A 15,925-nucleotide genomic window follows, 5' to 3' on the forward strand; every position below is an offset into this window, starting at 1 on the left:
AATCTTTTATTGCACAAAATCATTTATTATAAGATTGCCTGTGGCATTTTGTAACAACACATCTCTTAAAGGCATTATTTTAAAGGTCCTCATTTATTTAGGCCCCAACCTGGGTAATTCTCTTCATGAATATGTCTGTGTGAATAGTTTGAAAATTAATTACATATAATAAGAGATTAGTGATAGGTAAAAGAAAATTGGGGCAATTTAAATAAAGTCTGAAACCCTGCATCCTTGGTAGTAATTTAAAATTTTAAAAAAGCAAGTGATAAGCTATTTTTAAATTCTTTGAAAATAAATGACACGACCAAAACTATTCTGGATATTAGAAATATATTTCTTTTTTTTTTTTAAGATTTTATTTATTTGACAGAGAGATCACAGGTAGGCAGAGAGGCAGGCAGAGAGAGAGGGAGAAGCAGGCTCCTTGCTGAGCAGAGAGTCCGATGTGGGGCTCAATCCCAGGACCCTGAGACCATGACCTGAGCCGAAGGCAGAGGCTTAGCCCACTAAGCCACCAGGTGCCCCTAGAAACAGATTTCTAATTATAAGGCACAGATAGTCAACAAAATGAATTCCGAAATAAATTTCTGAGTTTTTTGCAATATATATTTTTGTAGGTTGTTTGTTTGGTCTTTTTATTTTATTTTTTTGTTTTTGTTTTGAGAGAGACAGCACATATGAGCAGGGGCAGGTAGAGGGAGAGGAAGAGGGAGAGAATCTCAAGCAGGGCCCACACCCAGCATAGAGCCTGACATGGAGCTTGATCTCAGGACCTGTAAATCACCACCCCAGCTGAAATCAAGAATTAGACACAACCACCGAAGTCATCTAGGCACCCCAAGATCTTTGTGTGTTTGTAATCATAGTAGCATACAGAGTTTCCATTTTCATGTTCGGTGTCATGAACCTTTGCCACTCTTCCCTAAAGCCAGGAAGCTAGCGAACCATCCTATACTGACTTGGCAAGGCAACTGCAGCAAGAAGTCTGGTCCTCAAGTACAATGATTCAGTATAGGAACCCTGCTGCCTGAACAGAGGCGTTCTAACCAAACCCTGACTATCCCTACAGGCAGCTATTTCTGGCTCTGGGCTCCCACTGTTTCGGGCAACAGTGCCCTGCTCCTGCAGACCACAGCCAGAACATCTTATGAAAAGTTGTCACCACAGCAAGCTGCATCTGCCTATGAGAGACATGCTCTCTGAAAATATCAGAAGCTCAGCAGTGAGATAAAGGGATTTGCCTCTTCCTTAGTTCCTTGTCTTCTCCTCAACCCAGGGGCAATAACTGCCTTTTGGAATCTGCTACTTCTGAACTCCATAGAGTTCTCTTCTCCCTCTCTTCACCACTTTATAGCAGTAAAGAATCCTTTCCATTAACTTTTTCCTATTCAAATAACCAGTCTGGTTTTAGACACCAAATTAGACACTGTTGAATATAAATATTTAATAACTAGATTAGGTTGGCTAAAAACTTTCAGCAAAATAAGTCAGTTTGTTGGTGGAATAGCAACCTATATTGACCTGTATCTTTCTGCTATTGACCTGTCTGATCCAGTGAGTTACATGATAATGTTTGAATACCAATACCTGTTTCTATAAAAACCATGGCAGCAGGGAGCATCAGAGTTAAAAAATAAAATAAACTTCTCTAGTTTGATTCTATTATATCATCTTGGGCATATAGGGACTTCAAAAAGACACTTTGCTTTCAAAAACGTGGCTATCATTTCTATAGCACACTCTTACACTCCCACTTACCAACTATTGGTCAAATGCTTTCTTTGGAACCAACATTTGGAGTCTCTTGTTCACAGTATACATAGAAAATGATTACTTTCTGCTTGCTACCTTAGCAGAATAATTGGAACAAATACATTTTAAGATTCACTCCAAGTGGTTCATTTGCAAGTATAAGTAAGTTGTTCGATGGATTTGGAAGTGTATCTTTTGTATGGCCAACTGTTCTTTTCTTAAAGTTAGTAAAGTTTCACAACTTTGAGGTTTGTGAAAAGGGAAAACTGTAATTTTAGCAGACAGTGTTGTTCTTAGGCATGGACAAACTTGGGTTCCTGCCCAGCTTCCCGACTGTAGGATTGTGCTGCTCTGCAGCTTGCCAGGGCCTCTGTTTTCTGCTAATAGACCACAAGTTTTCTTGTGGGTTTTCTATTGTTAAGGATGATAAAAACAGATTCTTATAGAAAACTCAGTAGAAATGTACAGTGCTTATACCAGAAACACTGAAAAAAAATCTTATTTTAGTGCGCATGGTATTTCTCTCTTTCTTTTTTTTTCCTTTTGGCAGAAAATGAGGCACAGGCTGGCTCGGCTGGCACCTCAGCTCAAAAAAAAAAAAAAAAAAAAAAAAAGAGAGAGAGAGAAAGAAAGAAAAAAAGAGAAAGAAAGAAAAAAGAAGTGAAAAATCAGAAGAAAGGAAAATCGAGGCACAGATGGCACCAAACATTCTCAAAACCTCCATGGTGAAAAGTTCTGAGATAGAATACTTGGGGATTGGGCAGCCTTTGGAAAAGGTTTTTCAAAGCTCTCTTTCTCAGTTTAGGTTGTAGAAAGCCGGGTTTGGAAAGTCTATTAAAAAAGCCTGGTGATGGGTATCAAGGAGGGCACAGATTGACTGGAGCACTGGATGTTATATGCAAACAATGAATCATGGAACACTACATCAAAAACTAATGATGTATTGTATGGTGAGTAACATAACGCCAAAGAAAATTTTTTTTAAGTAATAATAATAAAAATAGTTAGTCTCCCCCAAAAAAGGACATCATGGGAAAAAAAAAAATTTGGCTATCTGAAACTTTCTGGATAATTGCTTTCAATAAAATGTATGTGTTGGGGGTGTAGTTGAGGCACCTGGGACCGTTTTTACTTTGTTTAGGTAGACCTTCACCAAAGCAAATATAAAAATGATACTATATTTGGTAATGTGATTAGATAAACTTTCCATAAAGTTTTTAAGAAACATGATGACCAGAGAAGAATATTATCATAATTATTATTGATACCTAATCATAAAAGTGAAATTATCATCCTCCATGGTTCTTAGGTAGTTAAATGAAAGGCTCCCTTGTCCCACTCAACATTCTTTAATAGTATGGAATGAAAGGATTTAGTCATAACTTTGAAAACACTTACATTCAAATTCCAAATAATAGCAAGTACCCAAGGCAACAGAGTAAATCTTATAAACTTTTACTATATTATTATACAGTGGTAAAATTGAGGCTTACTTCCTAGTACTTTAAAAAAATACAATAAATAACACATAATTTTAAATTGATGTAGAGTAAGTTCACATATTCAATTTTAGGATCCCTTTGAAATCCATCATTTGTTGGAATCAACATGAATTTGTGATTTATCACCATAAGTACCCCCAAAGAGAAAGCTTTCTTTTTAAGAAAAACAGTTTTAAAAAGGCTGATAAGAGAATATCCAAGGGCTGTTGGGACAAATGATGTTGAATGTAGGTAAATCATAGGCTCAGTGAACACATTTACCTTATTAAAAATATCCTCCATGTCAGTACCTTTCTACTCTCTGCCAGACACACCCCATCAGAGTCTAGCATGTCAAAGCTATTCCCACTGCTCCTATACATCATCTTTGGGATCCAAGCCTCCTTAAAGTCCCTTTCCAGACTTTAAATGGGGTTGTTTCCTAAAAATCCTCATCCCAAATCACCTACTTAGTCCCAGTTTCTTCAGGGATTCATTAAAGTGCTAGGATATCCAAGGCATAAGCCTCTATACTATATATATTTTGTATATGAAATACTGCTCATTGTCCAGTTCTCAAAAACACTCTGGACATACTTTATTATAAATATGTTTCTTGCCAAGGGTATCTCAAGGACTACTGAGAATCAAATGGAATTTGGGAGGGGGGGAACATTTATCAGTCTCAAAATCTATCGTTTTGGCCCTAAATATATATGAGGACCATGTAGGTTCCAGAAATGATTTAGAGAATATAGATGGAGGGGCAAGTGGTGAACTAGAAAACTAACACTACTTAAAGAGTATGGCTTCTATCCCACTCTATACATTACATACATAATTATAGAGGATGGATTAATAAAGATTCCTAAAAAGAACAGAGATTCCTATTTATCAAAAGTAGCCAGAGACCTAGATTAAGTTAATTTTTTAATTGTTACTGTTAACCTAATTAAAAAGTAATCATGTGAAGACTGATTGAAATATTTCTTAAGACTGACTACAACCTATAGCCATTGCCCTTTTAAAGGCAGTTTCCAACATGAAAGGTATTTCTCTGATAAAATGTTGACGATCTGAGTATTGGTTGGGAGGAGGTGGATTGGATATTCAACAGACAAGAGCTTCTAAACAACAGTCATGGAAAATAGGTTATGTCTGTGCCAGCACAGTGCTTCTCAGTAACAAAGCAATTAATATTTAGAGACTTTAACAGGTTTCTAAATAATTCAAAAACAAATGGTTAAACAAAATTAAAACATTGTTATAATATAGAATCATTAAATAGATTAAATAGATTAAGTTTCTCTTTTCTTTTTTTTTTAAGCTGAAGAACTTTGTACAAATTATTCTCAGTTAATCCTGCATTACAGTCTCTGCATATAGGCAGATAGGAAAATTAACAATAAAAAAGATTAAAGGGTTTGTCATTTTTTTGCTTTTTTGTATCATTAAACAGAGAAAAACAAATTTTCATGCATTTCTATCATATGATACCTAGGCATTTCAGGAGAATGTCCTGGGCACAATGTTGCTTTTTATCTTAATGTGTTCCTTATCAAATTAAAACTTATATTTGCTAATTTAGTTGAGGTAGTAGTATCAAATAAGAGGTAATAATTGGAAAGGTTGAGATAAGACAAAAAGGGTTAAATACAAAGATCTTCAGAAAATAGTGTGAAGACATTATCTGAGATTAGACAAGAAAATGAACTATTTAATGTCATTCTCTATTAACCTAACAGTTAAAATAAGACCAAAATATACATAAAAATGAAATAAAATAATTAGGCAACACTTTAAATGGTTCACTACTATTAATTCATTTAGTATTCACTGTAACTGTCCTGGTCATAATGAATTCATTTGATATTAATGGGAATATTCAGCGGCAATTTCATTATAATGCAGTTTTAATTCATGTGCCATCAACATAAAGCAATACCAAAATTTGTATTTATTTTTTGAATACTCTACATGATCCCTAATTTTTAGAAACATTATGACAGTAATTATATTTTTTAAATGACAGTGAATAGCTCAGATTTAAGACAAACTAGAATTTTGCCTTGAGTGATACTAGTAATGTTAAAATTGATAGACAGTTGTGTAATTAAAATATCTTTGACATTCATAAAATATAGAGACTAATGGCTACTGCAAAATTTGTCATATGTCAATATTTGCTTATATCTATTTCATGCTGCTAAAACATTTTAACACATTGCCATTCAATGGACTAGCACCTATTTTTAACTTCCCATCCCTTGTTTTTGTGGAAAGTTGGACATAAATTATATATGTTGGCATTTGTTGAACTAATAGTTATTATAACTCTTTCCAAATAATCTTTCATTCACAATTAAAAATTATAATTGATCTTGTGATAAAAATTATATTCTTTTTAGTGAATGGCATTCAATTTTTATGGAAGATATTGAGTCAGTCTACAGAGAATTCTTCTGTGGAACTACAACCATAATGTTTTAATAAAAACCTTAAAAATGGCAGCAGAGGGGCACCTGGGTGGCTCAGTGGGTTAAAGCCTCTGCCTTTGGCTCAGGTCATGATCCCAGGGTCATTGGATCGAGCCCCACGTCAGGCTCTCTGCTCAGTAGCAAGCCTCCTTCCTCCTCTCTCTCTGCCTGCCTCTCTGCCTACTTGTGATCTCTGTCAAATGAATAAAATCTTAAAAACAAAAAATGGCAGCAGAAATGTACTCAGTATCAGGTTTACTTTTACTTTCTCTGAGGCAGCTTTAAACCATTTTACTGAACTGTATAAGAACTAATGATAGCAGACAAACAACCAAACGCACACTCCACTCAAAAGACCTACTGAAATAGCATTAACCCTTTAGGCAATTACTTGGCAATGAATAAAAAAGCAACCTACCCCAAAATTCCTTACTTGAAATGTTTTTCTCTAATACATTGCTCATAGACTTGGTAGCTTAGAAGTACATGTGTAAATAATTTGTTCTTTTATTCATTATTGTAGAAATAATTAAGTGCAATAAAATTCTCAAAATAGCAATAAAGAGTGTTTTCTGTCTCCCAACTCCACTGAAAATTTAAAATTGTTTAGAAGGAACATTTATAAAGTTAATTTATATTACTATTTTTGTTGGTATTTAAAGTAATTCAAAAAAATCATAAAAATTAAAAAAATAAAAATATAATCACTAAAATGAACAAATAACATATTTTTTGAATGAATGATATTTTTAAAAAATATTTTCCTTCCTCTCTGAAATAATTTAAATACTAAGCAGAACATATAAAACAGCAGTTTTAGGTTACTAGATATCAGGTAACCAGGATAATTATCTCTGAAAAAAGGGAAAGCAAATGAATCCTATGACTGTTCAGCTTTTTGAATGGAGGGAGAGTTACTAGGCCATAGCATTAGGAGGGATAACCTATATGATGTGCAGTAAACTGTGAGTTGAGGACACAGTGTGAATGTGGAGTCCAGAGAGACCAAGGTAGGTAGAATTCACAGAGCAAAGAGGGAACAACTACAGAGAGGGAGAGTGGGAGAGAGAATTGGAGGGAAGGGAGATTAAGTGATTGAAACAGAAAAACATCCAGAATTCTAGAGAGGCCATTTTACATGAATTTATGTGAATACTAATTGGCATATATATGTAAGCAAACTACTGTAAAATGGGTAAAGTACATCACAATAATTAGAGTAAACAATCTCCAGGACAGAGGCCTTAGAACAGGATCTTTTGGTACCAGCTATGGCAAAAAAGGAAAAAATAAAAAGTATTGACAAGCAACCAGGACAATGATCTCTGGTAGAAAGGAAATGCACAATTGAAAGAAATCATGTGGCGTACACAGAAGGTTATTGCGTCACGAAAAGGACAAAATTAGCCCTAAAGTTTGTTTTCATATTAACAAAGCTTTAAAAGCAAAAAAAAAAAAAAAAAAGCCATTTTTTAAGAAGATTTTATTTATTTATTTATTTACTTCCTTACTTCCTTACTTATTTTTAGAGAAAGAAAGCATGATTGAAGGGAGGGGCAAAGGGGGAGGGAGAAGGAGAGGGAGAGAATCTCAAGAAGACTGACTCTGTGCTGACCACAGAACCTGACAGCAGCTTGATTTCACAACACTGAGATGGTGATCTGAGTTGAAACCAAGAGTCAGACACTTAACTGACTAAGCCATCTAGACACCCCCTAAAAGCAAATTTTAAGAGGATCAAACTATTTCCAAGAACCTTAACAGCAACAAAGGGGAAAAAAAAGTAGTTCATTGATAGTTATGAGAGTACAAGAGTATCTGGTATCCAGAAGATACAATTTACAATATCTAGCATCTAATCAAAAGTTACCAGGCATGTAAAAAGCAGGAAAATATTTATCCATAAGGAGGAGAAAAAGTAATCAATAGATGGAGACCCAGAAATAATAAAGATAAGAGAACAGTTGAAAAGCCACTGAAACATGTTTCATATGTTTACAAAGGTATAAAAAAATTGAGGATGTTAAGCAGAGACATGAAAAATTAAAGAATTGCAGAAGACATGAAAAATTAAAGAGTTAGGAATGCACACTGCACTTTGTGAGTTGAAAAATACACTGAGATCACTAGCAAATCAGATACTCGAGACAAAAAGATGAGAGAACTTGAAAAAAACAGCAATACAAACCTTCCAAAATTAAACACCAAAAGAAAATGACCGATAAACAAAACAAAAACAACAACAAAACAGAACATCGTCGAGCTACTGGACAATTTAATTCTATTGAATATGCATGTAATCAGAGTGTTCTGAGAAAATGAGAAGAGAAACAAATGAAAAATTGAAGATCTTTCCAAATAAGAATAGTATAAACCCAAGTTCAGTGAACCTAAAACAAAACACAGGGATTAAAAAGAGAGAGAGAAAAAATAAGAGAACAGACTAGACAATTGAACAAGTATCAGGTTGGTAAATTTAATCCTAACTATATCAATCATCACATTAAATGTAAATTACTTAAAGACCCCAATTAAAAGTAGAGATCAAATAAATAAATAAATAAATAAATAAAAACTGAGATCATTCTATTTGATTAAAAAAGGAAGAAATTTTGTGTTGCCTGGGTGGTTCAGTAGGTTAAGTGTCTGCTTTTGGCACAGGTCATGACCTCAGGGTCCTGGGATCAAGCCCCTTGTTGGGCTTCCTGCTCAGCAGGATGTGTGCTTCTCCTTTCTCTGCACCTCTTCCCTGTTCATGCACTCTCTCTCACTTTCTCAGATAAAATCTTTAAAATAAGAAAAATGAAGAAATGCTGTATATGAAAAACCCATTTTAATTATGAAGACAAAATAGATTAAATGTAAAAAGGAATTAAATGATATTCCATTCTAACACTATTCCAAAGATGTTGAAGTGGCAACATAAACATTAGATAAAACAGACTTCAGAGCAAGGAACATTATCTTAACAATAAAGAGGTTTAGCTCAGGAATGCAAAACTAATTTAACTCTCAAAGCCAATCCATGTAATGTATTCTATTAAAAAGCAAAAAAAAATTTGTATGATCAATATATGTCTAAAAAAAAAGTCTGAATTTAAAATCCATCCCTGTGAGAAACTCTTTTCTGAAAAAATTAGGAATAGAGAGTAAAATTTTTAGGCTGATGAACCTTGAAACCTACAGCTAATATCATACTTAATGGTAAAAGATTGAATGTTTTCCTTCTAAGGTCATTAACAAGACAAAGATGCATGCTTGCACCACTTTTATTAAACATTCAGTTCTTTATAAATCTATCTCCCCATTAGCTATTAATGAAAATAATAAATTTTAAGCATCAGTGTTGAAAAACAAAACTGCATTAACCAGTCAAGAAGTCATTTTGCAGAGTAAAAACTATGCCATTATTATTGTTATTTCTGTATAGAAAAAAATAGAGGAAAGAATCCTCAAAAACACCAAAATTAAATATACTGAGGTATTTCCTCTTCATAAAGAGGCTTTTTTTAAGGGGGTAGGCAAAGATAGGAGAGCCAACACAGCTGCTGTTACAAGGTTCTCAGTGTTTTCTTATAACCAATAGGGTGTTAGTAGAAAAAAGTATCCTTCATTTTCTCCATTTTCACCACTTCAGGTCCTGTTGCCACAGACCATGGTAAAAACACTTCTCTTGACTTACTACAGCCAGAAAGGGACAGTTTATTGCATCTTCTCTCCACTGTCCAAACCTTCTTTTCTCAGAAAATGGCACCACTGGGGCACCTGGGTGGCTCAGTGGGTTAAAGCCTCTGCCTTCGGCTCAGGTCATGATCCCAGGGTCCTGGGATTGAGCCCCGCATCTGGCTCTCTGCTCAGCAGGGAGCCTGCTTCCTCCTCTCTCTCTGCCTGCCTCTCTGCCTACTTGTGAACTCTCTCTGTCAAATAAATAAATAAAATCTTTAAAAAAAAAAAAGAAAAAAAAATTGGCACCACTATACATCTAATTCATTGCTACTATCCTTCTAGTTAATTGTTCAAGGCAGAATGCTCGTAGTCATTTTTGTCTTTTCAGTTCCTCCACAACTGTGATTTTGTGGAACAGTGAATACTATGTCCTCTACCAATATATTTATACTGGATTCCATCCGTTCTTACCATTTTCATTATAATTCTAGGCCAAGCTATTAACTCTTCCTGGACTACTACAGCATCCTTCTCTTCCCTTTCTCTCTAATATGTACTTGGTTTGCAATAACGCTTTCTAGCAGTTAGCTCTAGTAATTTTCTAAATCATAAATCAGATCATAACATTCTCTCTTTTCTCTTTTCTTCATTCCAATCCACCATCCACACAGACTTTCTGCCTTATTAACATATATGGTCTTTCCCGTCCAATAACCTTTGTACCTCCTGTTCCTTTTGCTCAAGAAACTCTTCCCTATATGTTCACACAACTATCTCTAGGTCTGCCTAAAGTCTTTTTTTATGAGGTCTTTCTTGAAGGCCTGCTACAGCAGGATCCCCTACTAAAGCAGGATCCCTACCTCAATTACCACTTTCTATCACATTAAGATTTAGAGCTTGACTGTCTTTTTCTAATACTGCTTAAATTCAAGGTCTCATTCTCTCTTGCGCAATAGTGGATCCTCAACACCTATCACGGCACCTGGAGATTGATAAGCCTTTTATAAAATATATTCACTAAGGAGAGCACATGATGGGTTGAACACTGGCTGTTATACACAACTGATGAATTACTGAACACTACATCTGAAATGGGCGATGTACTACATGTTGGTAATTGAACTTAAATTTAAAAAAAACAAAAATAAATAAAAATGAAATATATTCACTGAATGATGGAATAACTTTGTGACTCAGGAAAATGCAAGCAGTCTGCCGTCTGTGAGGCATATAAAGTGAAACTATGTTCTCAATAAACAATAAGCAGAGGGAAGGAAAAAGAATTTTAAGTTTCCAGAACCCTTATTCTTAAATGAGAAGTACAGTTAATAAAGGCTCATTCTGCATTGTTTTCCCTCTTCCTTTATGATAGAATTTAAATCTGTGCTTGTGAAGTCCTGATTCTCTGTAAGAACATGAGCTGTCTACATGACTGTTTGATTATTGGCCAGTACTGCCTCCTCTATCAATTTTCAGGGAGATATATTAGAGACAAAATAAACTACTTTTAATCTTCAGTTGATGTTTTGGTGTCTTTTAACTCCATGGACAGGATTCCGTGGTTGATAAACCTGTATGAGGTCAGATCAGTCCCTGGTTACTGCGGGACGTGAACCTTCACAATCCCCAAGAAGAAGGGTCAGTGGGGAAAGTTCTCTAGAAAACTCCAGTAAAATAGATTTGTGTCCACCATCCGCCTTTTTTTAAACGTTATTATAATGACTTCATACCTTATGCACTCAGGTGGGTCATTAATTAAGTGAAGCTGTTACTTCATAACGTGAAAATTATAAAGGCCAAAAACATCATTTATGTAAATGTTTTTTGTTCTCAGTTAACATAAATAACAAGGTATACTGGCATGAAGGTGAGTTAATTTCCTTGTCCCACCCTTCATAACACTTCAGCCACTAACAAACCAAGATCATAAATGAGTTAGAAAACAGCCACAATTCCAATTAAGGACATCTACTAAATGTGATCTCACATATGTGTCTGCACTATGATGATAATTTATTTACAGAATATCTAAATAATTGCATTGCATCTCCTCTTAGGGGAATGGTATTTCAAAGGGATGGATGATTAGCCTAAAGCATCATTTTCTAATGTACAAATGTTAATAGGTATGAACGGTGTGTAGAGTTCAAAGCCCAAAATAAGTTGCTTTAAATTCATTACAACACATGGTTTCTTAGCTTCAGTGCTATTGACTGAAATATCACCTCCACAGAGGGGCAAGCTCTGACCACCCGATGTAAAATAGACCCTCCTCATCCACTCCTCTATCCCTTTACTCTGTTTTTTTTTCTTCCTCACTGTACTTATCACTACCTATCTTTATGTTTATCTTTGGAATTGCATTATTTGTCTTCATCACTAAAATATAGTCCCTTTTAGACAGTGACTTTGATTTATTCACAACTATATCCCAGTGCCAAGAATAGTATTCATAGATAGTAGGTCCTCGATATATATCTGTTGAACAAATAAATTCTACATAAGCTCAATTTAAGCCTTTACAGAAGAAAAAAGACATTCCCATATGTGGTCATGGTTTAATTGTCACAAAACAGAAATACCCTTGAAAATTCAATGGTTCTACTCTCTTAGGTACCACTCAAAAGAATGATTTAAGCTCAATCACCCTCAAACATAAAATTGACATTTTTGATAAAGGTTTTCTGGCATAGAGCTCAAAGCGTTATTAAAGAATGAACAAATTCAGTTACTTAGCAAATATTTTGTAATCAGTTCTTTTTGCAGAGCTCCACATCAAATTACGTGTTTGAATGGGAACATTTTATGTGTACTTCACAGGAGTTATTTTGTAATGATCAAGGTAGAGTCCCCATCTACAGATTTTCCAGACTAAAAACAGCATAGAAAGGTTCTAGAGTATCAACTCCCATCAGTCCATATCAAAGGTCAGTTTATGGAGAGATTTTAGGACTTGCCTATTAGTTTTCTCTTGGCTTACTTCTATGTAGAAGTGGATTAATTTTTAATGTAGACATGTATCCTGATCTGGGAATTGCCAGTCAATAAGATTCTCCTATGCCATTACCACTTTCTAAAAAAACTTTGCATCTATTTATAAAAGAGAGAAATTCCTTGCCTCATCTTTCTGTGGTGAATTGCCCATGATGGAAGAAATCTTGGGATACGTTCAAGGGGAAAGTGTTAGTTGGAAAAAATGAATTATTTCAGGAATTCAGTGTTGGAACACAACACAGGTCCTTGCCAATATGACTGGGGTCCTGTCGAATCCTGTGAGAAAACTCCAGATGGAGGAGGGCAAGCGTCTTCCTGGGCCAAGGCTGGGAATAAACATGGGAGGATCCCTGGAGTGTTTTCACGTCCTCCTTTAGATAGATCTGATAAGTATGGAGAATGCTTAACTTGCTCTTGTTGATGAAGTTCTAGAACCTAGGTGAGGTTCGGTGGGCTGAAATCTGGAGCCGATGACCAAGAAAGAATTCTTGAGACATCTTTGGTGCAAAATGGTGGTTTATTAAAGCACGGGGACAGGACCCGTGGGCAGGAAGAGCTGCTGCCCCGGTTGTGAGGGTAGGCATGCTATATACCTTGCGATTGGGGGGAGGTGGTGAAGGGATGGGAGGTTTCAACAGAGTTTTCACGTGTTAAGGAGGGCCTACAAGGTGCCGGGGGGAGGCCTTGCCCTTATGGCTTGATCAATGTCGTCTTTAGGTCAGGCACTAACATCAAGATAGTTGGGAGATTCTTGGTGGGGTGTATGATCTTGCTATCATTGGTAGGGAGGGAGACATTAGGGCTTCAGGAACTGAGAGTTATTTGCCTCTGGAAATTTGTGCTATTGATAAGGTAACCTCCCTGTTTAGGTCTCTAGGACATCTGTAGAGCAAGGGAGATTCCTGTTCTGCAGGACTGCGATCCCTGCAAGTTAACGATTTATCGTTTTATGGCAGTCAGGGGTGTCTGAGGAATGCTACACATATTAAGGAGGGGAGCGGGTGAAGAGGGGGTGCAAGACGCCAGCTTTTGCTTTGTCCTCAGCCAGCCTCCTGCTCCTTCATCACTTGTCATTTAAAGCTAAGAGATATTGTCATTTAAAGCTAAACTAAGAGATTATCTTGTTCACTTGCCTCACTAGATTGCCTGCATGTAAATCACATCTCACTCATAACCCACACCCTGCACATAAATCTATATCCTGTTTGTAATCAGATCTTGTGGAAGGTATAAAAGAAGTGATTGTAAGAAATAAAGACATCTACTGATCATCAGTCCGTAGTCCCCCCATCACTTCACTCCGATCACCAGGATCCCCACCTTGCAAAGATGACAATTCAGTATGACATATTTTTCTTGCTCTGTTGGCTTCCAAGTATTCACTTTCAACTAAAGTGAAAGAATTCTTCACACACAGATCATCTAATTTTTGGTAAATAATCACTATGGAAAATTATATAGATAGATAGATATAGATATATACACACACATATATATGTATATATACATATATATACACATATATACAGATAATGTATTTTTTGTAGAAATTTTTACAATTCAGTCACAGTCCTATAAAAAAAAATCTTACCAATTACACATACTTGTTATGTAAACAAATGTTCTCCATTTATATTTAGAAAAAAATAATAAAATTCTTGGTGAATCCTGCTCATTCAAGTATAAAACAAACATGGATAAATGTATGAAATAAAATAACTCTTTCCATTTCTTAATATATGCATTTATATTAAAATTTTTCTTTTTGTTTATAACTATCAAAAATACTATTAATATAAATGTTCTAATTAACTACATGAATATGAATAGTTGTCGTGATAATCCAATGGTAATAGTATATTAACCCTTGCAGTCCTATGATAAGAGAAAATTTTAAAAAATAATATGTGCGTTTATATATTTTTTCATATAAGTATGTTAAAGTGATAATAAACATTTCAAGTATAAAATATATATAATAAAAATTTCAAGTATAAAATATATATTATATATAAAAGTTTATATAATATATATAATCAAAATATATACATATATTTTAAATATAAAATATCTATATACATACACATATATACATACATACATTTTATATATATATAACATATATATATATGGTAGAATAAAATTTTGTGGCAGGAGTGAAATGAAAATACAAGTTATAGAAGAACAAGGAATAATCCAATATTTCTGACTATTAATGATGTGCTTTCTTCATATTTTTAAATAGATGATGCAAGCATCAAATTGCTATAATATTTATATTCAAACAGGAAGAGGTAATGTTTCTTTTCAAGTGCGTGGATAATATAAAGTTGCAAGGAACATTAAGAAACAAGGGAAAATGGCCTAATAAAAGGAACAAAATGATTCTTCGAAAACCAATCTTAAGGAAAAAGAGGTATGAATATGAAGTAACCATCATAAGGAGGATCAATGAATTCAGGAAAATGATACATAAGAAAAATTAGGATTTCAACAAGAAGAGAGTAATGTTTTTTAAAATGACCAAATAGAAATTTTGGAACTGAAAAACACGATCACCAAATTGAAAAATTAACTTGAGAGTTTTAACAGCAAACTTGATCAAGCAGAAGAAATAATTGGTGGACTCAAATGGAATTCATTTGAAATTTATCCAGTCAAAAGAGTAAAAAGAAAATAATGAAAAAGTGAAGAAAGCCTAAGTGGCCTTACTGGACAGACCAATATACTCATTATGGTCCAAGAAAGAGAAGAGTGGCTGAAAACTTTCCAAATCTAGGGGAGGAGATAGACATCCAGATTTAAAAAGCCCTGTGGGACCATAAGAACAAAACAAAACATTCCACACCAAAACATATTATAATCAAATTATCAAAAGTCAAAGACAAAAATAACTTTCAAAGCAATAAGGGAAAAATGACTTTTCAAATACAAGAGCAGCCTCATAAGACTATAAGTGGATTGCAGAAATATTGCATGCCAGAAGGGAATGGGATGACATGTTCTAAGTGCTGAAAGAAAAATACTGCTTACCCAGAATACTGTATCTGGCAAAACTGTGCAGCAAAAATAAAAAACAGATTAAGACTTTCCAGGGGGTGGGGAAGTAGGGCTTTCCTGAGCAAACAAAATCTTAGGAAGTTCATTTTGAGGCAAGCTTAGACTTGCCTTACATAGAATGTTAAAGAGAGTCCTTTGAGTTGAAACAAAAAAAAACAAAAAACAAACAAACAAAAAAAACTAAACAACAGCACAAAAAGCATATGAAAATATAAAGCTGACGTAAAGGTAAATTTATAGACAACAGAATACTGTATTTCTGTGTGATGATAGTATACAAATTATTTTTAATTATGGTAGAGAACTTTAAAGATAGAAATGTAAAAAATACCAATAACTATACATAACTTGGGACACCTGGGTGGCTCAGATGGTTAAGCATTGGCCTTTAGCTCAGGTCTTGATCTAAGGGGCCTGGTACAGAGCCCCATATCAGGTTCCAGGGTGGCTCAGCAGGGAGTCTGATTCTCCTTTCTCCTCTGCCTCTCCCTC

Source organism: Mustela erminea, chromosome 3 (genome assembly GCF_009829155.1).
Source record: "Mustela erminea isolate mMusErm1 chromosome 3, mMusErm1.Pri, whole genome shotgun sequence".
NCBI lineage: Eukaryota > Metazoa > Chordata > Mammalia > Carnivora > Mustelidae > Mustela > Mustela erminea.